Source organism: Perognathus longimembris, chromosome 5, assembly GCF_023159225.1.
Source record: "Perognathus longimembris pacificus isolate PPM17 chromosome 5, ASM2315922v1, whole genome shotgun sequence".
In the NCBI taxonomy this organism is placed as follows: Eukaryota; Metazoa; Chordata; class Mammalia; order Rodentia; family Heteromyidae; genus Perognathus; species Perognathus longimembris.
The window spans coordinates 80,963,968-80,975,990 of record NC_063165.1 but is presented as its reverse complement, the minus strand read 5'-3'; positions in this window follow the sequence as shown (position 1 = coordinate 80,975,990).

Here is a 12,023-nt window from a genome sequence, read left to right as displayed (position 1 = left end):
TGTACCCAGACAGATTCTAGTTTAACAGAGACTCACTCACGGGGGAGCTACGAACTGATCTGCTCCATGTGCTCCTGTATTGATAGGGTTAAGTAAATGGGTAGAAGACCAAGCTATTTAATGCAAACGGATTTTCAAGAAAGTCTCTCAGCTAAGTTCCTAATGGAAGGACTTCATCTATATCCAGCGGCACTGTGACCTGCTTCAGAGATGACATCATTGGGTGTCATGTGGTTTTTTATTCCCTGCAGGCTCAGAAGGAGATAATCTGTGCAAATCAGGAGACCCTGATCTGTGCTGTGAGAATCTTCAGCAGTGGAGCCTGGGGCTAGAGAGAGACAGACCCGTGCATATGCACATTGTTGAATTCCTAGCTTTACTTAAAAAAATAAAATTTATGATTCGCTTTAAAAAGTAGATGCCACGATAAGGGGAAGTGGATTGGTGGCGTTTGACTAACATATTGAGATCAAGAACTTTACCTGGACTCCTCTGTTCTCCTGTCTTCATTGTGAAGAACACGAGCAAAAAAGAAGGGAAAAAAACAGCCAACTTTATTTCCTTTTCTCACCAATACATTTCTTCTCCCAGAGCTGCCTGAGCATGGCTGAGAGTCGAAGGCATGAAGCGTTTCCTTGGTAGTATGTGGGGTGGAAAACTCTCAGGTAATCCTACCTGCTAACACGGGCCGCCCCTGTAGGATTTCTTTCAAAGCGGCTTCCTGCAAACCACCCTGTTCTCTCAAATGGGCCGGAGTGTTTCTGCAGCACCATGGACAGCTCCGGGCAGCCCGTGACCTCCTGGGACCGTGACCCTGGCAAGCATTCCGACAGTGTAAGTTCTTCCAGTGCCTGCTATGGAGTGTAAGCCTGTCGTGTTAATCCAGGAGGAGAGAAATCTCCAAGTCAGGTTACATTGAAGCTAGAAGAGTGGCAGGATTAACCATTTAAAATACGGCTTTCGAGAGTGTAAATATATTACTTTAAAATTGCTTTCGTTTTGGCTTCACTCGTAAGTGACTGCTGGGTGCTTTGAATTTTGAGAAGCTTGCTTTTAAAAATCAATCAAAAATGAGTCTCCTGGCAGTTGGACAAATGAGTTCCTTTGGAAATAACATTTTCAGATACACATGTACATAGTTTAAGATGTATACGCTGTTGCTCTCTGTAAATGCGTCTCTTTGTAAAGCACTTCGTGTCCATTCTCATTTTGAGAAATCAAATTCTTGTCGATTATACTTTCAATTGCCAAAAAAAAAAAGCAACTGTTAGGTGTTCTAATGTGGGGACCCATAGGGGCTTTTATGAACCTTTATATTTATTGGCATAAAAGTAAACGCCTTGGGAAATGGAGCAGACAGATTCTTTGACAAAATGTTTAGCTGTGGGCAGCAGAAGCAGGTCAGGTAGCATCATTAGAAGCATTTACTTAGTTTCAAAGTAGTCCGATTTAACTTTTGGACCAAAATATTTTTAAATGTTCCTTTCTCAAATCACCTTTTACACTTTTTTTTTAAACCATGGACTATGTAGTTCTAGGATATTAAGATGATAACACAGTGAATGTAGAGAGATTGCTTTGAATTACTACCCAGGTGACCCAGCAGATATTTTGACTAACTACCCAAATTTATCTGAGAGAACAAAGTGTCACTTTAAAAATAACTTAAGAAATAATTATCTTTTCCAGGCCAGTTCAGAGCATAGCTTGGGACACTTATTTACACTGAAACTTTTATTTTAAAATCTTATCAATCATTTTATATTATCATAAGATAAAATATATTTCCCCCAATAGTTCTTCCCTTATTTAAAAATTACTAGTAAATGCAATTAACTTTGTAAAACCTCTAATCCAAATATAGCCAATTCTTTCTTTTATGGGCAATTTTCAAGCCAATTGCCATAGCACTTCACTTCTCAGTAATTTGGCATTTGATTTTTGGATAAATGCTATTTACATTTTGACAGTGCACAGAGTGTATAATTTTATAGGATGTGACTTAATTTTATATTACTGAGATCTTATTATACATTTTTGTCAGCTTTGCTCAGTAGATCAAATGATGATTTTCCCAACTGATGTCAAAATTTAAAAGAGCTCGGCTTCTTAAAAAATAAAAAGAATAAGAGGTAGACTGGTAATTCCAGTTCCTTTCCTTTTATTTTCCCAGAGTTTATCATTCTGCTTGAAATTTTACAGGCACATAGTGTCTTTCACACACTGAATGTACTTCTGTAAACTTAAAGTTTGATTGTTCCTTCCTCAGCTGTACCCATGCTTTTCTGCTTGAGGATTTTGGATAAGTCATTCTTGCTGACTAGACTGCAAGCGTGTAATCCATAGAAACAAGACTCATTCTGTACTATGCACCTGCTTCATACCCTGGGATGGGGACAGAGGGATGGGGCCAGATTCAGAAATCGATCCTTATCAACATTTCTCTCTCTCTATCATTTCATTCAAGGACATCGTTCACTTAGATATTACCGGAAGTGTAGCATGTTATATTTGTTGAATTTTCTGCAAGCTCTTGTTAATATATTTGTAAGCATGACTATCTAGTATATTCATTTCTTAATTGAGATATGGTTTTCCATGTATTTGCTTCACCAGAAATTGATGCTGCTTTACAGATATGTTGGCCTCTGGTTTGATAGATTTTCAATCATTATTGGAAGAGTACAAGTCACCTGAACAATAGGAAAACATTCAAAGCCACTAAGGCCATGAAATCTTCACATTTTCGTTTTGCTTTATTTTTTTTCAACGACATTCTGTTGGTAGCAGATGTGTGTGAACCATCTTAACTTTAGTTGACTGACATTTTGTGTTCCTTGCCAGTGTTAAAATATGCCCAGAGATCTCTTTGTGTGTGTGTGTGTGTGTGTGTGTGTGTGTGTGTGTGTGTGATCCTCCCACCCTTGCAGGCTTCATAACCTTTGGCCACAGAAGACTGAGGGGCTTGTTTGCTCGGTTGAAAAACCTCTGAAGTCGGGATCCTTTGCAGGGTAGCTCGATATATAGAAGTGATGAATGCCGATCTTACTGCTCACTTCCACCTTTTTGGCACTGAGAAAGAGAAGTTGACCTTGTAGGTGGTCCTAGCATCCATAGAGCCCACTGACTGTTCTCTGTTGGAAGAGTCTCCATCATGGCGTCCTCTACAGCAGTACCTCTTGCTGCTGTCCTAATGGCGCTCCCTACAGGGGAGATCCTGCGAGACGGATGGTTGCAATGGGCCCTAGCAGGTACATTGTTGCATGGCAAGGGGCACTGGAGGTGGTTCCTGTCAGCAGGTTCGGTTTAGAATGCCCCCTCCCCCATCCCAGACAAGGTTCAGTGGACCATAGGATGCTCAAGGTGGTGTCTGAGCTTTTCAGAGACGCATCCTGCCTCAATACTTCTCCATAGAGCTTTCTACAACCCTTGCATCCATGATCTGCAATGCTCCGGGTCTGAGATGTTCTGACTTTTGTACTTTTCCTGACTTTGAAATAGTTGCATATATGTAGGGAGGTCTCCTAGGAATGGGATGGGACTCATGGATGCTTTCATATAGCGTAAGCCCAGAGCCCGAGGAGATGATTTTATACAATATCTTTAATAATTTTGTGCATAAACCAGAAGTTCCATGCTGTGGAATTTTCTATTCATAATGTGATACTGCCACTCAAAAAATTTTCATATTTTGGGCTTTTCACTTTGGAATTACCATTGCTCAAGCCTTATCCTTAGTTACAACATCGTGTTGCTGACTGCTCTTTCCCTAACTCAATTACACTCATCAGAGACATCTTTACTTTATCTTACGTAATTAATGCAACATGGGAGGGCTGATTTATAGTCAATATTATTAGAAAAGATGGAACTGCTTCCAGGAACAGAACTGAAAAGAGTTCAGAGATACTTTCCAAAAAGAAATTAGTCTGAATACCAGATTTTTTTTTCTCATTTTAATTTGCTTTTCAAAACCCAGGTCCTCTGCATGAATCTGCCTTCCCGTCATCAATAAGCACCAGCTCAGAGAGTCCAAAGCATAGGCAGCCCGCCATGGGGATGAAGACTGGGCATCAGACTCCAGCTGTGCGGTGTCTCTGCCGGGCCTCCTTTGTCCACACTCTGAGCTCTCCCCTCTCCTTGGGTTTCTGACGTCATGTTGTCTGTACCTATGGAGTTGACGCACTGCGTCGCACGGTGCCCAGTTCCATCACCACTTAGACTCCAGTGTCACCACGACTCAGCGGCCTCTCTCTGAGATGCTGTCTTGGAGCGGGTAGCTATGGCTGCCAGGCTTCAGCGCCTGTAGAGAAAGTCCTCCAGCTCCCTCCGTGTTTGCAACGGCTCCAGGTTACTGGGAATGCCAGCGCGGGCCTTGCATTGGGATAGACTTGGATGATTTTTTGTTTGTTTGTTTTTTGATAGAAAATAATATCAATATAAATATGTTTTTGTCTGGCTAAATCGTCTTACCAAAGTAGTGTTAACTAATAGCATGGAGTAAATACTCTCATATCAATAGGTTTCGTTATGAACATTATTTTTTTAATCAATAATCTTAAATAATCTCTTTCCTATTTTTTTACTTCCTACATGAGGACAATTTATTCATAAGTGGGAAAACAACTCACTTGAGCCCAGATAGCCTTTCGGATTCAAAGGCTGAGCTAAAAATGAGTTTCTGACTGTCAAGCAAGGGAATTCCTTCATGATCAGTAAGAGACACAGGTTTCATTTTATAGAAACCTGAAGAAATGCACAGCTTTGTGTTGTTTAGTGTTTGTCCTGGTCATGGGGCTTGAACCTCAGCTTGGAGTCTCACAAACTTTCCTGCTTGGGCTGGCTTCCAATCATGATCCTCAGAGCTTAGCCTTCTGAGTAGCTAGGATGACAGGCGTGAGCCACTGGCACCGGCTTGGAATGTTCTGTGTTGTTTTTTTCGACCCTTGGAATTAGCTGTAAGGTTAAGCTTCTTCCTGAAGCAGTGACTTTCCCATCATCAGATACACGCATGTACAAACAATATGACCACGTAGGAGATGCTGAGAGAGTGATTCCCTATTGCGGCGTGTGTGTGTGTGTGTGTGCACGCATGCACGAATGTTACACCAAAGGCCCTAAGCACTCCACCGTTCCAACATTTACATGAAGAGGACATACCATCTCTGAAAAATCAGACCTCGATTCAGCCTGGCATGAGTTCAGCAGCCGATAAGATTCTTCCATCCATCCTGAACCCATGCATTCAATGAATAGGAAAGGGAGGAATTGGAAAATGAGCTAAAATAAATGTACAGCTTTTGTTGTAAACCTCAGGAGTCAGGGGGAAAACAGATGCATACCTGTGAGAGAAGAAAAATATAGCAAAGGAGTTCTAATTTATCTCCTCAGTGTTGAATTGAAACATCTTTGTACAACTACTTATGGATAAAAAATTTAAAAACCAAATGATCTCTTCTTTACATCTAGCATGGAGATGCTGGAGTGTATAGGAAAGTAACATACTAGAATTTACGGATTTCTAAGTGGTCTTCTATTCAGGATCCTAGACCTGCTTGATATTACGCTCTCTTTAATATTGGCAGATTTCCATCTTCCCAGTTGCAAACTCCGGAACTGGACCCTACACTTCCCAGATTATAAAATAACTGGTTAGAAACTGACTGGAAAGCTCACTGCATTGACAGGAACTCTCGAGACTCGACCTCACACACAAGAGAGGAAGGATCAGAAGCTTGTTTCTGTCCCCCAACAGCACTGCTGAAGCACGGCTGGTTTCACCAGATAGGAGATCTAGCGGCCATGATCCCATCCTCCACTGCTTCTCCTTCACAGGACCACGCCATTAACTGTGCTGCAACCACAGTTCTTCTCTGGAAGGAGAAGTTACTGCTCTAGTCAGGGAGTAGGGAGAGTCTGTTCCTTGCCATGGTTTCTATAATTATGTCTTTTGTAATGAGAGGAAAGGTAGCTCATAAGTGTGCATACCGAAACACACACACACACACACACAAAATGCCAGGCCACTGTGCTGACTGCCCCATTAGGTCTAGTGAGGCCTGGCCTGGCTTAATGCCCACATCACACCTTGCTGCTGTGCCCAGCCGAAACCTCCATACCCTCCTCAGATGCGTTTTGATCGCTTTTTACCTATTCCTGCCCCAGTCTAGCTAACATCCCACAGCGTCTTGCTTTGGCCATTGTTGATGCCAGCCGAGCCGTTCAGGCATCTTCCTGCAACGCCCAGCCTTGTGTGAGGACTTCATTCAGACCCAGGACTCGGTGGCAAGTCCGCCTGGCCATTCCCCAGGCATCCACCCAGCTCCTGGGGGCTTTGCTCATCAGCAAAAGGAGAAAGTTGGCTTCAGCCCCATGGAGCTCAAAGGGACACCAAGGCTTAACAAGACGGTGCTTGGAGATGTCAGGAGTCCAGGGTGACATGATCACATGATTATCTTCACAAGCTGTTACCCTGAAAGGGACAATGAAGAGTGAAACTTGAATGCCAGAGAGGTTTTTGGGCACTTTGTCAATTTGACATTAGCATCGAGGGCTTTTGGAATTTTGCCTGAAAAATTTTTAGCACCAAGCAGCTAAATGCTGTGCTTTCCTGGGCTGGAGATATTCTTGTCCCCAGAGATGACATTTGGTGTTTGTGAGGAGGAACGGTGCCAGCTGCCCCTGGTGGCCACAGGAAAGCAAAACACGCTCTGAAAATGGCTTTTCCCTCCCACCCCTCACACGGGGGCCACACTGCTTCCTTGTGCCAGCAGGAAAGGGGGCCAGGGAAGCAATCTTTGCCACAACAGTCATGAGTTATGTCAATTTCCTGTGCCACCCAGGGCCATGTGTGCCCAAGAAACTCCATCTGCTGGTGGTCACAGAAGTTTTCCAGAGCTTTCTAGGCCTTTCAAGTGTCACCTTGCTCACCTTTGCTCTCTCTCTCTCTCTCTCTCACAATGAAAGCAGATTCCATTTTGTTTTGTTTTTTATGCACACACACATATACACATTTGTGTGTGTATATATGTATATATATATGTATATACACATAAGAATTCCTTGTTCTGCAATACTATGAGTCAGTGCTCACCTACTCATAGACCATTTCCCGAGGAGCTACTCCTCCTTGCTGGATGCTGGCCTGGAGTTGGGAACACAAAAGAAAGGAAGGGAAAGGCCATTCCTCTTGAGCATTTCCCTTATCCTGTTATTTCTTAATGTATAAACAGCCTTTATCATTCTAATCTGAACCGTGGAACCCAAATTTTTGTTTCTATGTCTTCCTTAACAATATTTTAAATCATCTCTTTCAAAAAACTACATTTTGATAGTGACATTCAGTTTTGTAACATTTTAACAACAAATTGGACTTCATTTTTTTATTCATTTCACTTTTGCCAATGTTGATGCTATAATTTTCCCCATTTGAATTTTTATTCTGTTCTGATTTTGAGAGGATCAAAAAATTTGATATTGACTTGAATATTTTAGTATGCATTTTGTAGGGCGCTTGTATAAATTGTAATTGGGCTAGGCGTAGAATTCGTGAGTCATAGAATGTAAAGTCATTTTTTCACTATATTTCATGCTTCAGAGGAGAATTTTGAGGCAAACACATATTTTAATTTTGTATTATTTTGATTAAATAGAGTCAACTGCATTTCATATTACTAAGTTATAACAATTACAATAGCTGAAACAAGGAAAAAAGAGCTTCGCTGTATTCTCTACTACAAGTCCTCATGGATGCCAACGCTTTTATCTTTCCAACAATTACATGAAGTGGTGAACTTTATTCTCATTTTACAGGGGAACCATCTCAGTCTCAGAGAAGTCACATGACTTTCTCTGGTTACCTGGCTCATAACAGGTGGAGCTACAAGGCAACCTCACTCCATCCTGTGTCTTAACTTCCTGGTGCTGATGCCTATCCAACTAATAAACTAGAATTTTCCAATGTGAAAGTGAGAACGTGAATGGAAATAGTCACTGGCTCTCAGTAGAGTCAGAAACAGCTTCATACATGAAATTAATTTCCGAGAGCAGTCAGAGCATCGCATGCTTGATAAACGTACCGCTTTACCAACAGAAGGAAAATGAAGAGGAAGAAAAAAGGGAAGTGCCATGCATGGCATCCAACCGAATCTTCACAACGACAATTCAAAGCTCACCACATGAGAGAAAACTCTAAAATCCACTCTAATACAAATCCCTCTGGCCCGAACCTAAGGATACTCTGATTAGAAACAGAATTAAAACTATAAACTTATGCATTCATAGAAAAACTATGAAACAAAGAGCTATAAAAAGCAAACTAATTATACACCATCAGTAGAGCCATAGTTTATTACTCCAAAACAGGGCATTAATGTGGAAGATTTAAGTGTAGGGCCTGCTTTATTCTGGTATGTTCTATATTTTTGGACAAATAAATCTAGCAAATAAGAGGAATTTCTTTACAAAGTTCCAAACAATGCACATGGGAAAAATGATATAATTAGAAAAATCATGGTCTTACACAACATGGCGGCAATAATAGATTATGATCTAAACAACCATATATAGAGGAAACTACAGCTGCAAGGTTGATAGGTAGGTAGACAAAGGAAATTCCAGGCTGTCATCTCCTGAACTCACCGATTTGTTACTTTTGTCATAGTTAAGGTTATTTATATTCTCTTGATCTAGTTCAGAGTGCTAGTGCTACCCATGACCTCTCCAAATCGAATCAAGGCTTTGTGGCTAATTTCTATTTCCTGGAAAATAGGTCCAGTGAGAAATTGTATTTAATGACTTCATAGAGAACTCAACAGAACAAACTGAAAATGCATAATATTTGAGACAATGGATTCGGGTTCTTTGCTAACTCAGTGGAGTAAAAAAAATATTATTAAAATAGAGAAAGAAGGGGTCTGTGCTATAACCAATGAAATTCAAAGAGTATAATAACCGACAAATGAAGGTGGAGACTTTGTTTGGCCACTGACTCAAATAAACTGGTTGCAATAATAAGGAAAATTTGAGTATGATTAGATATTAGACAACACTTTATTATTAGATTACTGTTTATAGTTGGAATATAATGACCTTATGATTTGGCTATAATTTTTTAAGAAAACTTCCATATTATTTTAGATATGCATATTGAATTTTAGGGGTGAATGACTTGATGTTTAGGATTTACTTTAAAATGATTGGTGAAGGGAAAGAGGAAATAGAACCAGAAAGTGAGAGAGAAGATGGTTGGTGGAAGGGAGAAAGGTGGAGTATGGACAAATCTTAATAGTAATTGAAGCTGGATAATGGATACATGGAGCCTTACTGAAATGTCTCCTTTTGTATGTTTAAAAATTCCCAGAAAATTAAACACATTGGTTATTAAACACATTGGTGAACTAGAGAGTCCGGTTACTCAACTGAAATGAATCTTCTATTCAATTTTATGGGCGTTTTTCTAGTCATGTGGTAGAAAATTGTTCATTCTAATGCTTTCCAAAAGAGAGCCAAGAAAGGAAGAAGTTAATCTGTGGAGATCTGAGAGAGCTACGAAAAGGACCCAGAGCATCAACCCCCCCCCCCCCACCCCGGGGTAGACGGGTTTTGCCCTTGCTTGAGGCAGGCTTAGTCCTCAAATTCCTGTGCCAGGAAAGCAGGATTCATTGTTCCTTAGAGCTTCAAGAAGCTCCAAGTCTTTGTAGTAGGGCATGCTTGCCAGACCCACAAATAGTCCTTTCAGCAGTGGAAGAAAGACATGGAGTCAGCCCCTTTTACCAGAAGCAATGTGCGTATGGTCCCCCCTCTGTATCCACAAGAGAAGTATGAACACGGCCCAGTTGATGGTGTGGGGTTTCAGTGCTACAAGCTCCAACTATTCGTGGGAAGCTGCAAACAGACCCCCTTTCGTGCAGGAAACGGCCTCAGAATCTGTAGTGGGAGAGCGTGCTGACACTTATTTATAGCCCGTCTTTTGGTTGAGATTTGAGATGACATTTTTCTTTCATCAAAACTCGCAAGAGGCATGCCGTGATTTATGATTTTATTTGGTTATTGTCTGTATAGGCTGCAGAAAGTTGAAAAATTATTCAGTGCCTGCCAAGGGTATTTGTGGTCATTTTTCAAACCCTTTCCTCCGAACATTTTAAAGTCTTCATAGAGAATCAAAATTCGACTTTTCAAAGATGAGAAGGAGTGGAAGTGAGGTGCTCACTTTTGTCTGTCCCTGCAAGCTAGAGGCCAGTCTCAGGGACACGGAGGCTGGGCTGACAATCGCTGCTCGCGACTCCTTGGTTGCCAGGAGTATTTCGTACGTGACGTCAAGCTGCTGTGTGAGCATCAGGAACCCACGCTCCAAGCATCCTAGGATGGATCGAAACCAGACCCCTGGCACGGGGAGGAAGGCAGTTTTCCCTGGGTCCTCCCCTTCTCAGATTTTCATGACTCTCGGTCAACATCAGTGCCGGGTGAAGGACTAAGGACTTCCGTGGGGAGTTTACGACTGTTCCTGGAACCGTTCTCATTCCATGTAGTCTCTGATTTTAAATGACTGGTAGGATCTGACCACTCTAAAATATTATTCTCAGCACCTTGTTCTCTCTTGCCTCTTTCAGATCTTTTCTCAAGCGCCTCCTTTTCCATTTCTACCTCCGAGCGGTGGTGCGTGCCTGTCATCTAACCTATTCAGGAGGCTGAGGCAGGAAGATCTTGGTTTTTAGGCTAGCTAAGGCAAGGTTAATGCAAAGACTTACGGGGGAAAAAAAAGTGAACTAAAAGAGGCTGAAGGCAGGGAACGAGTCCAGGGGTCGCCTCCCCAGTGGCAGGCCTCGAATTCAACCCCCAGGATTCCGGAAGGAGAAGGTGTACTTCCAATTCCCACCTCTCAGCCCTGAGAGTCACTTCACTATGTCTGCTCATGTCGCCACTACCCTGTCCTTCCTTCTGGCCTGTGGGCTGGAAGACAGATGTGGTTGGTGTTGACCTCTGTGTTTGTCTTGTGATATTTACACATAACAGCCAGTACATCATTTTCATGAAATTCACTTAGACATAGTCATTCTTTTTCCCTGGCAGTACTGGGTCTTGAACTCAGGACCTTGCACTCACTTGCAGACATTCTACTTCTTGAGCCACGTTGTCTCTAAATATGGTATTACGTTTTATTTTGCTTGGGCTGATCTTCTATTTATGTTCCCCACATCGTTGGAATGACAGGCATGCACTATAACACCAGGAATTTTATTAGTTGAGATGTGGTTTGGTAATGTTTTCCTGTTCTGACCTTGAGCTCTGATCCTCCTGGGTGAATTATAAGAATCAACAATCTCCCCTGGCTTCGTCATTCTTCTTATATAACCAATAATGTGACTGTACATATCAATTACAGAAAAACCTTGAGTAAAGTAATATGAGCAGAAATATGAGCAGAAAGTAATATGAGCAGAAAGCTCAGAGATTCTCATGTTTGCTTTCTGCACCAGGTTGTGCAATTCTGTTCCATTGTCTCAAGCTCCATAAAGAGCAATCTGTGTTCTGAGAAAGGAGGAAGGAAGAAGACAGCTAGTACATGGTGAGGTGAGCTACTATAAAAGTTGGTCCCTTTTCAGATTTTGGAGGTGAAAAATTGGACCAAAAATTACCTCGCACATCAGTCCAAAATTACAGGAGACTGCCTCAAGTGGCAAAGCACCGACCAGGGCAGCACAAGACCCTGACTTCAAACCCAGTTCTACCCAATACACGCACATCTTTGAGAGTATCTGCCCCGGTCTGGAGGAGGACTGGGACACATGGACACATCTGGACATGTGTACTGAGTAGACGAGCAAACCCAGACAGAACTGTGCCTCATTTCCCTCGCCGATTCCCAACTCGTGCTGTTGATCCACAGGACGGAAAAAGTTGGAACCTTTCTCCCAGCACTTTATGGTCCTGCCTTCCAGAAGATCCTGTCTTGGCTCACTCCGCTCCTTCCCAAACCCCTTCTTATAACTCCTTTAAACCATGAGTTGCCTACACAGATCCAG